This window comes from Rhinoderma darwinii, chromosome 7 (genome assembly GCF_050947455.1).
Source record: "Rhinoderma darwinii isolate aRhiDar2 chromosome 7, aRhiDar2.hap1, whole genome shotgun sequence".
NCBI lineage: Eukaryota > Metazoa > Chordata > Amphibia > Anura > Rhinodermatidae > Rhinoderma > Rhinoderma darwinii.
In genome coordinates this window covers 129,255,026-129,267,661 of record NC_134693.1, presented here as the reverse complement: position 1 = coordinate 129,267,661, position 12,636 = coordinate 129,255,026, and the positions used below count along the sequence as shown (strand labels likewise).

General features: G+C 40.8%; 1 protein-coding gene across 5 annotated transcripts in view; it reads right to left on the bottom strand.

Annotated features, from left to right (window-relative positions):
* TAFA1 (TAFA chemokine like family member 1) overlaps positions 1 to 12,636 on the bottom strand; it is a 289,251-nt gene that overhangs the window by 181,591 nt on the left and 95,024 nt on the right. The window lies entirely within an intron of this gene.

The following is a 12,636-nucleotide window of genomic DNA, read 5'->3' as shown; positions in this document are numbered from 1 at the left end:
AAGTGAAATGCCTTTGGGTCACCTCTGGCACCAGGGCCCAGGTGTGACTGCTACCCCTATAGCTACTCCCCTGTCTGTCCCTACGGCCTATTAGTGGCATGTCCTACATGGTCACCCATTAATTTCAATAGCCGCCATGCAATACTACATTTCTCCAGCAGGGGAAATTAATATGTGGCGGCAAATTTCCCCAACAATAAAAGCTGAACACAGGGGTTTCAGAAGCTGGAGCTTCAGAGATCATCTCATTGTTGTGGGAGCTGCTTTAGTAAAGGGGTTGTCCTGATGGTCCCAGTATGGACCCGCCTCAATTATTATGTTAAAAAATGAAATTCCCTAATGTAATAATCAACAAGACTCGAAATCAGAGCTCCATTGTAACACAGGTTAAATCCTAATCCTTTTCTTTTTTTTCTTGCAGTTCCACTTTAAGAGATACGATCTTCACCGATCAATGGAAACATAACTTATTGTCTGCGGACTGTAGTTCCCTTCATCCATTCTTATCTATGCAGATACCGCTGATGTTATCTTCATCTGTTCGTACAGTGTAATCTCATTGTTAGCTCACTAATCTACTGTTAGCGCCTCTCCTCTCCTCGCAACGTTTAAGTCACCTCCTGACCACAAGATATTTCTGTCTCATTTCAGCATTCTTCAAGAACATCCTGAAAGATCTTCCTAATAATGTCCGCCACATTCTTCCATATTCTCCTTGCCCTTCTTGCTTCACCTTCCCCAATGATGTGCTATCGAATGAGCTCTCAATGTGTGACAATAGGTTGGGTACATGTTTTAATCAGCAGTTTCCAAATTTAATGGGAAAAGAAATATGACTGTATACGCTCCCTTTCAAGTGGTAGTTTCCCTCTAATTAGCCTAATAATATGTGTTGCTTAAAAATTTTTGGAAAACAAAAAATTTACATAAGGCCGGGTTCACACAGAGTTTTTTGCAGGGGGAAAATCTGCCTCAAAATTCCGTTTGGAAATTTGAGGCAGATTTTACTCTGCATGCACGCCGATTTTCGTGGGCATAAAACGCTGCGAAATACGCTTTTTCTGCCTCCCATTGATATCAATGGGAAGCATTTTCGACCGGTTTTTGGCGAGTGTTGCGGCACGGTTTGCGCGTCAAAAAACTCTGTATGAACCCAGCCTAAAAGTGTGAAACAAAAACATTTTGAATTTTGACATGTTTATAGGCAATGTATCACATATATTTATATCACTTTTATGGAAGTGTTGTCTAGACATGATCTGTGACCTGTGCAGAGGTCAATATGCAGGGAGGGGGCGTAGGGGAACTGCATCCTTCACCTATTGTCAACGGTGGATCCTGTGTTATCTATATAGGGGTGTTACCTGTCAGTGTAATCCTGCCTGTGATATGATGATTGCTGAGAAGTGATCTCTACTGAACAGGAAGGGTGAGTCTATTATAAATGGTGTAGCCTGTGTTATCCATATATAGGTATTACCTGTCAGTGTAAGGGCGGGTTCACACATGGCGGAATTTCACTTAAATTCCGCTGCGGACACTCCGCAGCGTTAATCCGCAGCGGAGCCGTTTCTCCATTGACTTTCACTTTAATTTAGCAGTGTTCGTTTACACGATGCGTACAATTCCGCTGCGGAGCATAGGCTGCGGAGCGGAATTTGGTGTCCGCAGCATGCTCTGTCTGTTGCGGAGCAGTGGCGGACTGGTTGCGGACTCATGGCGGAATTTCTCCATTGACTTCAATGGAGAGTCAAAATTCCGCAATGAAGTCCGCAGATCTTATGTGTGCTGCGGAGCGTATTGTTTTTACTACCATGACATTTCTTCATTCTGGCTGGACCTATGTATTTCTAGGTCTACAGCCAGACTGAGGAAGTCAATGGGGCTCCCGTAATGACGGGAGCGTTGCTAGGAGACGTCTGTAAATAGTCACTGTCCAGGGTGCTGAAAGAGTTACGCGATCGGCAGTAACTGTTTCTGCACCCGGGACAGTGACTACCGATCTCAATATACATGTATCTGTAAAAAAAAATATAAGTTCATACTTACCGAGAACTCCCTGCGTCTGTCTCCAGTCCGGCCTCCCAGGATGACGTTTCAGTGTAAGTGACGGCTGCAGCCAATCACAGGCCAAGCACAGGCTGCAGCGGTCACATAGACTGGAGCGTCATCCAGGGAGGTCGGGCTGGATGCCGAAAGAGGGACGCGTCACCAAGACAACGGGCGGTAAGTATGAATTTCTTTGACTTTCACTAGGGAAAGTGCTGTCCCTTCTCTCTATCCTGCACTGAATAGGGAGAAGGGAAGCACTTTTCCTGCAGTCCGCAGCGGCCAGTCCGCATCAATTTTCTGCACATTTTGTGCAGATCCGCAGCCGTAATCCGCAACCCGGATTAGGTGCGGCATTGATGCGGACAGTTGCGGAGGAATTCCGCCATGTGTGGTCATGCCCTTAAGGGTATGTTCACACGAGGGCGTCCGTTACGGCTGAAATTACGGGGATGTTTCAGCCTGAAAACATCCCCGTAATTTCAGCCGTACCGGCATGTGCAAGCGCTTGAACGCCGCGTCAATTACGGCCGTAATTAGCTCTGCTATTCATTGGAGTCAATGAATAACGGCTCTAATTACGGCCAAAGAAGTGACAGGTCACTTCTTTGACGCGGGCGTCTATTTACGCGCCGTCATTTGACAGCGGCGCGTAAATATACGCCTCGTGTGAACAGACAAACGTCTGCCCATTGCTTTCAATGGGCAGATGTTTGTCAGCGCTATTGAGGCGCTATTTTCGGGCGTAATTCGGGGCAAAAACGCCCGATTTACGTCCGTAAATAGGCCGTGTGAACATACCCTAATCCTACCTGTGATGATAATGAGATGACTGCTGAGAAGTGATCTCCACAGAACAAGAAGGGTCAGTCTATTATGAATGGTGGATTCTGTGTTATCCATATATAGGTGTTACCTTTAATTGTAATCCTGCCTGTGATGATAATGAGATGACTGCTGAGAAGTGATCTTTACGGAACAGGAAGGGTCAGTCTATTGTGAGGCTCAGTGGCTGAGGTCTGATGACACATTCCCTTTACGGACATTTATATAGAGGACAGCGTATACAATATTTTTAAAGGGGAAATCCACCCAATATGTTTTGACATACCATAGATACTTACTAGTAGATCAAATCATGTCAGAAGATTGATTTTCAATGAATTTCTCCTTTAAATGAATTGCTACTGCTAGGACTCCTTTTTATGTAACAAGCAAAAGATGGACCTCATAGCAAACATCACAACAGGGTACCATACTTTCATTACCTCTTATCCCAGGCCAACACGGTTGGGCCTTTTTACTCTTTTTTCCCATACTGTGCAGTAGAAAAGGGTAGAATGACACTGGGCCAAGTTTCCCCTTTCTTTGTTTGCAGAGAGGGGTAGAGTTTTGGAGGTTTCCACCTTCATTCTGCCAACAAAAGCGTAGCAGCAACCCCCCCCCCACACACACACACAACACATGTACCCCCATAACAGCTGCAAGGGCCATCTTTGTGTCTATGGTATGTACAGCCTTATTTTTTCAAGATAAGGTAATGAAGAGAATTTTCTTTTGTGCATGCTCTACACACCATCGATGAGTACTGAAAATGACTATGCTGCCTCCATTACTCGGTTCGGTGACTAAATCAGTTTCTATCCACATTAAGTAAATCCCAATAGTTGTATTGTTTGTGTTATAAAATGAAAACCAACTTCAACGGTTCAGTCTTGGTAGAAAATTGCATTGGAAAAATGTCACAATTGAAAGGGTACCAATAATTCAGTAACAATGTGGTGCCTGAGCTTGTTATGAAAAACACAAATGAGCTGAGCTCCTACTATAAATAAGAGGAATCATTTATTTCCCACAGGGGAAAATCTATGGTTATTTTTGTGGCTGTAGTAAAATTAAAAAAACAAACATGAAAGGAAACCTTCCACAGTTACTTAGGATCCGGCCGTGTGCCTGAAGGTGAATTATACACTGTATTAATTTTCTGTGTTCTCAGTTGTAAACAAAAGAAGAAACAATTTTTTTTGGTTGTAGGAAGTGCTAAATTTCCTTTAAATTTACAGCATTTTATGTGTTTTCTAAAAGTGAAAGACAAAAAATACTAATTTATTTTAAAGGACAAGTTCACCTAAAAACAAAAAGTTCCTAGTAAATATAAACCCTTGATGTGCCGTCTTGTTTTTGTTATAAGTCTCCTAAAATAAGATGATCCCATTGAGTGATCACCTGTAATCTGGGACTGAACCTGGAAACAAGTGTTGAATTCCCCTGTAGTGCCCCTACAGGGAAAATAGAGCATTACACATTTTTTATTGAATTCAATATGCTCTCAGTGTAATGGCTTCGCCAGAGCTAGGGACACTCTTTATAGCCCTTGGATAACTTAGAATGCCCCAATAGGGTATTTCAAAAAGGGTTTACTTAACCAGAGAATGCTTTTTTACATTTGGACACCCAGGCTTCCATTTTCCCCCTCATTGACTATATATTCTTACCTTATAACACGTAAATGCTTCTCTACAGCAATGATCCCCAACCTGTGGATCTCAAGTTGTTACAAAACTACAACTCCCAGCATTCCCTTACAGCCACAGGAATTTGTAGTTTGGCTATCTCCATTACTACAGTTACGGGTAGCCGGTGGAAGTTGCAGTTTGGCTACCAGTGCATGCTGGGAGTTATAGTTTTGCAACAACTTGAGATCCACAGATTGGAGATCACTTCTCTGTAGCACATCTGTGTCGCAGGTTCAGTTTCCAATTCAGTCGTTTTTGCCAGACAAAATAGTGCAGCACGTCCGGCAAAATGACGGACACCATGAAAGAAACCCGTCGAAACCCATTAAAGTCAACGGGTTTCATCAGGCGCGATTGGTGTTCGTCATGCGTTTTTTTCATTGTTCTACTCCTGTAACGGAACAGAACAACGCAAGGTTTGAACATAGAAGTGAACATATTATTTTGGAGACTGATGTGTTGGATTTCCGACTGCTCTCAGATATTCTGCCAGTGGCACTTGTGTGGAGTATAAATTCACTCTACCCGCCAGTGAGCCGCCAATCACGATGGCACTGTCAGTGGTTGGTGTCTGCTTCTTCCTATTTATCTTTCTTTCAATTATTCACTGTGCAGTTACATAGGGAGATGCTCCTATGTCTCAACATATGATTATGAACTTGAAGAAAACAAGGTTTTAGGATTTTGCAACCAATGTTTTTATTGCTCTAATGCATCTGAAAAAACAAATGTGGCAACTCTGCAGAATAAAAATCTTGCATTTTGTGTATACAACTCCTATGTCGATCTATGTGTCTTTATGGTTTCAGACTCTATTCATCCCTTAGTTCTTCCTAACATACACTGGGTTTGTTAGCAAGTCATAGGGGACAGATTGATAGTAGGACTGGAAGATCAGACTACACTCAGGGTCTGTTTGTAGTCTGTAACCATGGAGACACATAGGTCTGCATAAGAGTTGCATACATAATTTGGTAGGGGATTTCTAATCAAGACCATTTAAAAAGTGACTTCATTATTTATATAAGATGTATTGGAGTGATAGAAAAATGATTCCAAAGGTGGACCTTCCCTTTAAACGGGCAGTCCAGTTGTTCCGGTCTGGGGAGGTCTCGATGCTGTGAGCTCTTATGATCAGATCTTATCTGATCTTATGTTCGTCCTGGTCCTCCTAATTCATAAACAGAATGCTAGAATAACAGTAAAGACCGACACATACCTTAGCAGAGCAGTAAATTTAAAGTAGCAGGAGCAGAAATATATGTATATATACATATATATATATATATATATATATATATATATATATATATATATATATATATATGTATATGTATATATATATATATATGTATATGTATATACACACACACACACACACACGCATATTTGTATGGCATTTTACATGCCATAACACCTATGAGCGCTATTATAGCTGCCCCTAGTGGTTGTCACCCAGCAGTAACCCAAGTAGGGCACTAAGATAACTCGGAGATGGCTAGCCGAATATTACAAATCTGTGCACAATAAATTATATTTTAAATCATTTTTCCATTGTAGGGTGAAATGCTCTGGAAATGACATAATTTTAAGTATTTTTTTTATACTCTGCTTTATGTGTTTGCATTTTAATAGGATCATTTGATTCACAACAGACAAGAAGCATTGGCATTACCCTATTTATTTCCACTTTAATTACACAGCGCAACTAAAATCATTACAGCACTTTCCCTATGCCCCCAATAGTCATCGCTGCCGGGAAAACGTTCTGCATTTTCTGTAATGTGTATTGTTCCTCTGGGTGCAGATCACAGACCAGGGAGGCACATCATCCGCCTACAAGTGTCATTAATCTGTCAGCCAAGACAGGACTCCATTAGATGAGGCATATATTCCTGGTTACTGCTGTTTATCTCCATCATATTTCAGCGTTTCAATGCTCCGTAACCTCGCTGGAATTAGTTTCTAATTTTTTTATTTAAAGGGGATCTCCAGGTTTATGTAAATGAAGCGTAATCAGCGTATAATGAAAACTTCTCCAATTTCTAATATACATTTCCCCACATTTATCAATGTACTAGTATTTGCACTTGTTTTTGGTGCAGTTTACTCCAAAATAGTTTCCCGTCTACTTTGTAAACTATATATTAACCATTTGCACCAGAAATTACAGCTATTTTCGCCATGCACGTCAGTTTGTAACAGTGGAGTGAAAAGTGTGCGTGGTTTATGGCTTGGCTCGGATTTAGGCTATGTGCACACGCTTAGCAAAAAACTTCTGAAAATACGGAGCTGTTTTCAATGGAAAACAGCTCCTGATTTTCAGACGTTTTTTAATTAACTTGCGTTTTTCACAGACGTTTTTGGAGCTATTTTTCTATAGAGTCAATGAAAAACAACCCCAAAAATGGCTCAAGAAGTGACATGCAACAGAACAGAACGCCGTGGGAAGAAGTGGGACCAGAAACCGTTTTTTCCATTGTAATCAGTGGGCAGATGTTTGGAGGCGTTCTGCTTCCGATCTCCTAACCGCTTTTTGGCCGTTTACAGCCCGAAATATGGACGAAAATAAGTCGTGTGAACATAGCCCCAAAAAGTTGCATCTCTACTCCACATAGACCCTAGCGTAGAAAAAGTTGGTGTAATATTAATCAGTGTGAAAGTTAATGGCAGTGATGTACGTTGTGACAGATTTATCAAAATGGGGCAGATGGAGTCATAAATTTGTCGCAACGTATGTCAGTATAGCAATCTGGATTTAACTGCGGGGGAACTTATTAAGACTGGTGTTTCATATGCCAGTCATAATAGGAAACATGCAGGAGGAGTAAGATGCAACCAATTTTTTAAGAGGCGCACACCTCTTAATAACTTTGTTGCGTCTCAGGCTGTCCGTGCGCCACTGAGTGAAATCTACACAAGTCAGGTACTATCGTAGATTGCCGACATAATTTATACCACTTTCTGGAATAAATTATAATAAATGAGTAAGGGCCTGTTCACATCCGCATCACATCAGCGTCACCCTTCCATTCATGGGTTCCGTCAGACCTTTCCGTCGGAGGAACCCATGAATGGAAAGACAAACGAAAAGCATAGCTTCTGTTTGCATTACAATTGATTTGTCTCCGTTTTGGAAGGTTTCTAATTTTTTTTTTAAGGAAACAGTAGCGCGGACGACTACGCTATTGTTTTGGCTAAAAAAACTGAAACCTTACGGAACGGAGACAAACGGAAACCATTTACAACGGAAGCGTTACCAATGAAAATCAATGTTAATGCAAACAGTAGCTATGGTTTTCATTTGCCTTTCCGTTGATGGGTTCCACCAACGGAAAGGTCTAGCGGAGCCCATCATTGGAACCTAACGCTGATGTGAAAACACACTTTGTCCACATCCGCGTTGCGCCTTCCATTCTATCAGACCCGTCAGAGGACCCCAAGAACGGAAATAAATGTTTCAGTCAAAAAAACCATTGATTTCAATGGGTTTTGTTTTTGCATCAGTTAGGCTCAGTTGAGTCAGGTTTCAATTTTTTTGACTGAAGCAATAGCGTAGTCTGCTGCGCTATTGTTTCCGTCAAAAATGAAGCAAACCTGACGGAAAGGATCTTTCCATTTTTTTAACATTGAAGTCAATGGATGATGGATACAAGCTGATATGCCATCCGTTTGTATCAGTTATGCATTACGTTTAACGGATCCGTTCTTTTCCTGACATGCGCAGACTAAGGCTTCATTCACATCTGCGTTGGGACTCTGTTCATGGGTTCCATCGGAGCTTTCCGCCAGGGGATCACATACACAGAATCCAAACTGAAACAAACGAAAACCACAGATTTCCAATTGCATACGAATTGATTTCAATGGTGACGGATCCGGTGCAAATGGTTTCCACTTGTCACCATTGTGTAAGGCTTCCGTTGTTTTGACTGAATGAATAGCGCAGTCGACTACGGTATTGACCAATGTCTATGGGGCTGATGGGAACAACCGGGCACTGAGGAGGAACAGGAGGCTTGTGATGAGTAGGGGTCTCAGGGGTGGGGCCCCCAGCGATCACACATTTATCACCTATCCTGTGGATAGGTAATAAATGTTGATCTTGGGATAACCTCTTTAATATCGTGACAACATGAGATAGTAGGCATTTAAATCTACATTATCGGTTGTGTGGGACTCTAATATAAACTGTATGGGGGCCTGGGGAGTACACAAAAGAGGGAGAGAGTGGCCCCTAATCCTGATGCATGAGGATCTGGGGAGCCTGTATAGGTGCCTGGGGAGAGCGTGGCCCCTAATCCTGATGTATGGGGGTCTGGTGAGTACACTATAGAGGGAGAGTGTGGTCCCTAATCCAGATGTATGGGGGCCTGGGGAGCCTGTATAGGTGCCTCGGGAGAGCGTGGCCCCTAATACTGATATATGGGTCCTGGGGAGTACACTAAAGAGGGAGAGCGTGGTCCCTAATCCTGATGTATGGGGGCCTTGTAAACCTGTATAGGGGCCTTAGGAGTAAACTAAAGAGGGAGACAGTGGCCCCTAAACCTCATATATGGGGGCCTGGGGAGTACACTAAAGAGGGAGAGCGTGGCCCCTAATCCTGATATGTGGGGGCTTTGATGAGTACACTAAAGAGGGATAGCGTGGCCCCTAATCGTGATGCAGACCCTCATTCGCAGCCTCTATGGCACAAGCCAATTACATTTGAGGGGTCCTATGGACATAGTAATAATTGCTGTGAATAGGTGATTTATGTGTTTTTGCAGTGTTTTTTAGTCTGTTTTCTTCCTCATGTTATGACATTGCTCTCCGATCCGCACACATAATTAGTAACTCGGGTTTCTCTATCATTACTTAATGAAGTCATATTATTAGTCATTAACCTTTGCTCAGCTGAATATACTTGATGGACAAAACAGAATGCGAGGCGCTTGGGGAGCAAATAAAAAGGTGATCTTGGGCAATCTGAGGAGGAGATGATATTTTAAAAAGTAAAAGACATTTAGACGACACTTTTTAATATGATGAATCGAGTCGCTGACATATTGATTGAAAAACCGAAACAATGTAGCAGGTGTCAGCTGAAGGATCGGCGCTGCCTTTATGCCCTGACAGGATTTATTTACAGACGTTTTTGTGCCACTGCAAAGAAAATATATCAATTCCAGGCCTGTCATTCTGCTATAAATTATACATTCAACAAAATATTTTATTATTGAAGACCACCGCTGCTGAGGCGTGATCGGAAGCCGAAAGAGCTTCTGCTTGGTATTCTCAGTGTAAATGGAAACAAATAACAACATATTTAGAATGTAAAAGTCATAACCACGATGTAAGAGGTAATAAGTATGGAAATATCAACATAAGAAAAAAAGCAAAGAACTACATACAAGCATACGAGGGGGAGATGTCGATATAATAGTCCTCTCGTATTTCTATACATCTACACATGCAGAGGTCACCATCACGTGAATCCCCTAGGTGCAATTTTTTTGTCCATTTGGTGGGTGCACCCCTTGGAATTTACCTTGGTAGGGCAACTCATCAGAGGCGTAACTTCAATCTGTAACGGGGCCCACCCCCCTAACATGTGCCATGGATAATACTCAAAGGCTTCTTATGTGGCATAGGGTCCTTTGGGGCCCCTCAGGGATCAGTGACCAGGTGCAACTGCTACCTCTGCACCCCCTATGGCTACCTGCATCTCATAGATGACCATATATCAAGGGCTCGTCCTATTGACAGATATCCTTTAAGGTGCATGTGGTCAAAATGGGGTTCTTAGGCTGGAGCTACATGGAGACTGAAAGGAGCATGGCAAGGGGACAACCAACAGGAAAACCAAAAACAAGATGGATGAACATAGAAATAAAGAACACAATGATGAGAAGCATCAAGACTTAAACCAGAGGATAGGAGAACTTGGAAATAGATATTCAGTTCAAACATCAGGAGTCAGACTTGAATTGATGGTGTATAAGAGTAATTTATTAATGGAAAGATAGATAGATAGCTAGATAGCTAGATAGCTAGATAGATAGATAGATAGATAGATAGATAGATAGATAGATAGATAGATAGATAGATAGATAGATAGATAGATAGATAGATAGATAGATAGATAGATAGATAGATAGATAGATAGATAATTAGCTAGATAGCTAGATAGATAGATAGATAGATAGATAGATAGATAGATAGATAGATAGATAGATAGATAGATAGATAGATAGATAGATAGATAGATAGATAGATAGATAGATAGATAGATAGATAGATGATAGATAGATAGATAGATAGATAGATAGATAGATAGATAGATAGATAGATAGATAGATAGATAGATAGATAAAGCATAAATAAATAATGAGAGAAAGACATAGTATCAGTACATTGATAGATATGCTAAAGAAAGAAAGATAGATAAAGGTCCTCATAGAGGTCGCCTTGTCGTGGCATGTGGGCTCACACAATTTGCTCAAAATGTGCGCTAGGAATCTCCCTATTGTAAGTAGATTTAGCAGTAATGCATATTTATTTATATTTAGCGGCTCAGGTGGCAAAGGGGTTTGCAGTGTGCTGTCGCCATTTTCTTGTGTGCTGTATAAATTTGCATTCGCATGCGTTCTTGCACCTGTATACACGTTTTGTTTCATTTTTCTGGAATGTGCTGTTCAAACTTTTGTGTTGTTTATGTGATTCATATATGTGGGGTTAGTGACTGCCTCCATTTTTTGATCTTGCACTCCTCCCATTCTGAACTGGGTGATTTTAATTAGTTTAATGCTGGTTTCTACCATCCCCAGATATATATGTAGGCTTAATCCCAGTTCTGGGTGTATGTGCAGCGTAGGTTCCTACCTCATAGAGGTTGCCTTGTTGTGGCAGGTGGGCTCACACAATTTGATCAAAGAACCTCCCTATTGTAAGTAGATAGATAGACAGATATGAGAGAGATAAATAGACAGATATGAGAGATAGATAGATAGATAGATAGATAGATAGATAGATAGATAGATAGATAGATAGATAGATAGATAGATAGATAGATAGATAGATAGATAGATAGATAGACAGACAGACAGACAGACAGACAGACAGACAGACAGACAGATAGATAGATAGATAGATAGATAGATAGATAGATAGATAGATAGATAGATAGATAGATAGATAGATAGATAGATAGATAGATAGATAGATAGATAATAAAAAATAATTAACCTACTTACTAATTTTTAAACTGTTTATTCTTTTTGTATTTTCTTTACGTAATCAATACATATATTTCAGGTTTGTCAGCATTCTATAGTAATTACATTGTAAATAAATGATAGAGATGATTATATATAAATGATCGCTATATTACCATTAATAGGTCAATACTAATATAATCTGTACTCAGGTCGATACAAATGTGATAGGTAAAGAATTATGGATTTTGGCTAAATTGCAGTTCCTAGTCCACTAAAGACAAAAAAAAAACAAAAATAAAAAAAATACTAAAAATATTAAAACTGCTGGTTTCCTACAGGGTTAGTCTCATAAAGAGGCCATATGGTCCTCATAGGTGGTGGTACCCCTCACTCACGGTCTCAATTTATTAGCCAAATTGGATAGCAGAGACATCTGAAGTGCCCACAGATCTGTAATATGGACTCCACGTGCCCCTGTACAGGTTTTGGGCTTTATACTGTATATTGGTTTCATTTACTGTACGTGGTAAATAAAGATATACTGCCATTTGTAATGAAATATTAGTGTCATGTGACGACAAAAATAACAATTATACCCTTTAAAAAGGACTAACGAGTAGACATCTGTTGTGTGGACCCTATACAAATATCTCATTTTCCTGATAATGGCTGGCACCTTATCACCGGCTCCGGTAATAATTATGTGCTCGGCGCAGCCATTTCAAAGTTTGCTGAATTAGTGCTGATCCACCAGTTATACGAGTGTTATAGTTCATATGAGGGTTTATTGTTGACTAATTGGCTAAAATATATCGGTATCTTGGAGGCGCTGCGTGCCCTACTTGCATAAAATATGTTTTCTCTGTACTAAT